This window comes from Juglans regia, chromosome 9, assembly GCF_001411555.2.
Source record: "Juglans regia cultivar Chandler chromosome 9, Walnut 2.0, whole genome shotgun sequence".
NCBI classification, from domain to species: Eukaryota; Viridiplantae; Streptophyta; class Magnoliopsida; order Fagales; family Juglandaceae; genus Juglans; species Juglans regia.
In genome coordinates, this window is record NC_049909.1 from 12,649,903 (window position 1) to 12,656,012 (window position 6,110).

The window sequence follows — 6,110 nt, forward strand, 5'->3', positions numbered from 1 at the left end:
ACAACAGGTTTGTCGGTAAGCAAAATCTCCCTTAATTAGTGAAAAGCATGTTGTTGTAGTTAAACATGACAAAACCACTTAGTCTTTATAGATATATTTGAGGAATCCTTGTGAGTGATGTATTACTTAGTGTTTGTTAGTGATGATGTGATTTTATAATTAGGTAGTTGTAAATGTGATAAAGTTTGAAGGTTGAATTGATGTAAGATCCCTTAGTTTATGAAGTTCATTAGGTAGAGTGATCAAGTGAAAATAATGGGCTTATAAGGTGTGTACTTTTTGCAGTTAGTTATCACCCTAGGGATGGTTTGATCAAGAGGCATGATAACTTGTTGATGGGGACAATTATATGACAAAGTCAGCCACAACTATGCAGCAACATATCTTTGTCTACTTGTAAGATATATGTATATATATAATGAACAACATATATATGTTGAAGATGTTGGATCTGCAGTTGCAATATTTTGATGTATGTGAAATGGATGTACTCCCTAACATCCAGAAAAGTGTATTTTCAAATTGTATGTGATACTTTGATAAGTGTGTTAAAGTGTATTCTCTAGTCTGGAATGAGTTTATTTCTTACGATGATGTGCTTCATATTTTACTGTTATGGCAAAGTTTTTAGCATCAGATAGTGGATCATGTGCTATGTTTATCAATTATATAGAAATCCATGTAGTCTGAAAAAAATCTGTACATGAGTATTGTTGTTTTCTTTAAAGTTTTAAGGTCACCATCTACAAGCTGGACAAAAGTTATTAGGATTGAAATTTTGGAGCTAGCATTTGGATCCACACATTTTAATGCAGTACTAATCTACTCCTAACTAGATGTTATGTGTATTCAATAATTCTCATGCACACTACTTAGCTAAACTATAGGCTGATGATTTATCAAAATAGTAGCATAAATAAGAGGATTATGCAAATGTAATATTAAAATTGAGTCATTTCATGCAAGTGGATGTTAAGTGATATTATGTTGTAAAATGATTCATAAATGTATAAATGGATGTACTGTTGGTTTGGGTACTGCACGTAAAGAGTCAATTCATGGTCTAGATCTTGTCAAAAAATTTCATTAACAGCCGGAGGAAAAGTAAATCAAAGCAGCATTTTTTTTTAAGTAAAAATTGATAATATTTTTTATCCAAATACTGAGGGGAAGAGTATGTAGGAAAAATGACCAAATTATCACTATTTTCTACGATCAAAATCTTCTAAAAAATAATGTTTTTGTTGACAATATCTTCTTCACTATTTGTTGCGGCTTCTGTCCATGAAAATTTACAATTACCGGGAACTTAGTGTCGTGGGAAAAAATAACATTCATCATCAAGAATGAGTAGGATTTCTGGTTGCAAAAGGTTATTTCCCACTTTATTTTTTAGTGAAAACTTATCAACCCACCGTATATCTTCATGGAAAATACATATTTATTTTTCACGGTAAAAAATACCTCCTATGACTATTTTCCAAGGGAACAAAAAAAGGTTTTTTCCCACCATAAAATTTGGTGGAAATTTATCAACTCACCGTATATCCTTATGGAAAATATATATTCATTTTTCACAGTAAAAAATACCTCCTGTGACTATTTCCCACGGGAACAAAAAAAGGTTTTTTCCCACCATAAAATTTGGTGAAAATTTATCAACCCACTGTATATCCTCATGGAAAATACATATTCATTTTCCACGGTGTAGAAGACCAGGACATGACTATTTCCCACGGGCACAAAAAGTTTTTTCCCACGAAAACTTTTGGTGGTAATTTATCAACCCACAATGACCCTTCATGGAAAATATATTTTTTTTCCACGAGTCGAAGCCTTCCCATTACTATTTCCCACGGATGGATTTTTTTTTCCCACGGACCAAACTAGGCGAGATAAAGTACTTATTCCGACAAGTCGTATTTTATGGTGGGAAAAAATACTTTTTTCGACGAGTTATTTCCGACAAGTCGGGTCGATTTTGTGGAAAATACTTATTTCCCAGGGAATTTGAGCATTTTCCCACGAAATCCCTCCGTGGGAATAAGCAGTATATGTTGTAGTGACCATCATATACACAAATATCCTGAAAGTAAGTTAGAAACTAACTTACAGTGATTGAAGCATAACGAGTTTAAGCGTAAAATAATGGGAGCTATAAGGAGACATTTATAAATGTTAGAAACTCCTAACTAGTATATTTAGAAATAAAAATCACTGACTCTAAGTAAAATATTATTTTACCCATATACTTGTAGAAAAATGACCCTTTTACCTTGGGATGTAACCGGTTCGGTTTGGTTTGGCCCAGTTTTAGATATATTTTAAAATCAAACTGGTATACACTGGTTTTAAAATTTGAAGAACTGATACCGCACTAGTTATACCCCTAAACCAGTACTTCCAATTTTTCTGGTTCATTCTACTTTTTTCGATTTTAATATAATATTAGTGGATTATATAGTTAGTATTACTACACTATAATAATATATAATGGATTATATAGTAATATAGTATTAGAATAGCTACTAATACTGTAATGATTTATATAGTTATTTATATATAATGGATTACTAATAGTATTAGTGTTAGTATTAGTATAAATATATAATAATAATGTCATATAGTGATATAGTATTGGATTATGTATGTTAGTGATAATATGTTATGTCTAACTTTGTAACACCTCATTTCCATAGGCTAGTAGTGTCACGTGTTTTTCATAAAATAAATCTGACAAGAGATCTCATATTTAATAAATGAACTTAGAATTTATTTTACAAAAAAAAAAAATATCTTCCAAAAATATTAAATGAATAAACTAAATAAGATTTATGTCATAAAAATAATTTTATTCTAGAAGATCTGAAGTTAAATCAACTACTCCTTCTAATCCTGGGTGGTTATAAAAAATGAAAATAACTAAAATGAGTCAAAAATTCAACAATAAATCCATCACAACGTAATCATAATAAACATAAGGTTTTCATAATAGTTTTCATGTTGAGAGCTTAAAATTCATGATTGTTCATATTGATATTTATGCTATGCATGACTGATTTAACTTAATTAATTGATTGATCTGATTTAACTGATTGATTTGATTGGCCAAAACATTTAACCTTGTGTGCAAGGTTGTGCACCGACCCTACGTCTCTCGGCTACGAGGGGAACCGCTGATATTATTCTGGCATACTATGGTAGACCATGCTTGAGTCTGTGGCTTGCATATCCACCCTGAAACTGAACTGCATTGGTACCATGCATCTGAATGACATAATACATACATAATTATAATTTCTGAATCTGAACATGATGCGAAATGGCATGATCGTATGCTATGTTGAATGACATATTTGCAATAACTTGAGTGGTACATAAAAATGGCTGTAAAATAACTGGCGCTAATAATAATATATATAAGTTGAACTGTGATGATCATAATTTGTGATCAAATTACTTACCTTGAATCGCTAATCCAAGGTCTCGCCTCGAAAATCGTTATCTATATGAAGTCTCATAAGTCACTAACTTTCTAGAAAGATTTGTAATAATGTTTTATTTAATATATATCTATATATATTTATGTGTATCTAAGAATAAAAACACAACTGGTGGAAACACCCGATTCATAAAGATAAACTTAATAGTATTCAATATAAAAATTATTGCAGGCTATTAGTATAATTCAATCTTAATTTAATACATAATAACATAATAAAATTGCTAGGCTAATATATTTAGTTTAAAATGTAAGCCTAACTTAATTGTTAAACCAAACATGAAATATAAGTCTATATATAAAAGTAGCCATTCAATATACTAAGTGTAAAAAATCAAGCGGTCAAGGGTCTTATAGGCATTTTGATAACAATAAATTTAAAAGCACTTACGGAATGCTAGTTGTAAGAAAAACATGCTAGACGTTACCAACGAGAAGACAAAAAGAAAACCGTGCGGCATAGAGGATTTTCAGACTCACAGATGGAGAGAAGAAATCATGCGACGGTGGACTTGGGTGACGAAAAGTGATCAGCAGCAATTTCTGTGGGTGGAGATGGGGTCAATAGTGATGACTGTGTTTTTTAGTGGTGTTATGTCGGGGAGGATAGTGATGAAGCACGGCTATCTGGGCTTAAACGATTGTGTGCGTAGAGGTAAATATTTTGTTGTTTGTTCTGAAGTGACAGGAAACTTCTGGCGGCAGTTTTTGTGATGCCTAAGCTATCCACAATGACAACAATGAGTGGAAGTGGCTGTGAGGGAGGCCTTTGTTTTTGGTGAAAAAGTTGAGAGAAGTAAAAATCAATTTATGTAGTACCCACCAAGAAATAAAGTAGTAGATAGAGAGAGATATGAACGTCTTGTGGGAGTAGTTGTTGATGCTTTTCTGTGATTGAAACTACAAGCGGGGAAAGGGATAAATAGATGAAATTGTTTTGAACGTGTTCCATTCAAATAGCTTTAAGGAGTTTGCAAGAGATGGAATCGGTGATCACATCGAAAATAGAGGGGGTGACGTGCAGTGAAGAGTGAAAATTTTGAAATGAAATCTAGTTAAAACTGACTTGGGTACATTTTTTACATTTTAGAGAAGATATGGTAAATCACTAGACTCAGTCTAGTGTTTATATCCGATAAAACTTAATACGGATTTTGGGTTAAAAAATTATACTAATATTCAATAAATAAAACATTAATAATAATAAGAGGATTATATAATAATATGAGAAATCAAAATATCAAAATATTCGCATTTAATCTCTAAAAAATCTGGGTTAGGTTGTTACAAACTTATTCATATATTTGATTATATATGCTATTGACAATATGCTTGGTTACATATATATTAGTGATTATATGATGATTACCTACATTTTTTATATGAGTGTATATGATCAAATATATAGAAATGTATTTATTAAAAAGAATATATATTATAATTTATTATGCTATAAAATATATTTATCCTAAATATATATATAGTTTATATTAATAACATATGATCAAATGTTCATGTTTAAGATTAAAATTTTATGTTATATTAATTTTATAATATAAAATTAAAACTTTTAATGATAATGTTATATCAAATGTTATATTAAGATTTATAAGATTAGCTTTATGTTATATTAAATGTTATATTAATTAGCAATTTAGCATATAATATAAAATCATTTTACATATAATTATATAAATTATATATAATATAAAAAATCATATAAAATATATATATATATGAACCAGTCAAATTTGGTTTTGTCAGGTGTTAGAAAAATGAAAATCGGACCCAGACCGGTTTCGATCGGTTTTGAGAAAATTGAAACCGGTACTGGACCGAATCTACCGGTTACGAACTGGACCGAATCTACAGGTTCGGTTTGGTTTACCGGTTCACCTGTTTTTTTTTTCCACCCCTACTTTTACCCTTAACTTCAAGATTTCACATCCTAACTTCAAAACTCACCAAAATTTACATTCCTAATGTAAATCTTATCCTAAGTCCTAATATCTAATTAGAAAAATTTAAAACACAACATACCTACAAGAACCAAGCATAGGCCGAATCACACTAAGGCTAAAATTCTTGATTTTTGTTACAATTCTTTCAAACTCCAACTTTCATGCTAAAATCAAATCATGCAACATCCAAAATCACATCCTATACTTTAATATCATGATAAGAAATTAACAAAACACAAATTATAAAATCAGATTTTCTTTCATGTCAAAATATCAAGTCTTTTGATCACAAAAAATAACCATTGATGCTCTTGGTCTATCATTCCTCAAGTCAACTCCAAAAACAACAAAAGTTAAAAAATATACTATTAACATAATCATAAATCAATCCCAAGAACTAGCATGCTTGAACAAACAAGTCAAAGATCACAAAAATCCCAAAATATCAACCAATATAATCAATTTGCACATGTACTCCAAATCTAGTGCTATATGTTTTGGTTTTTGATCAACCACTAGATTTGAATTTTTCATGAAGTAAATCAACAAGAAACAACATCATATGCTTCATATTCAAGTCCTAAATTTGATTTAAGCATTAAACTCAACACAACCCATGACCCTCAAATTTGTGTTCCAACCAGACC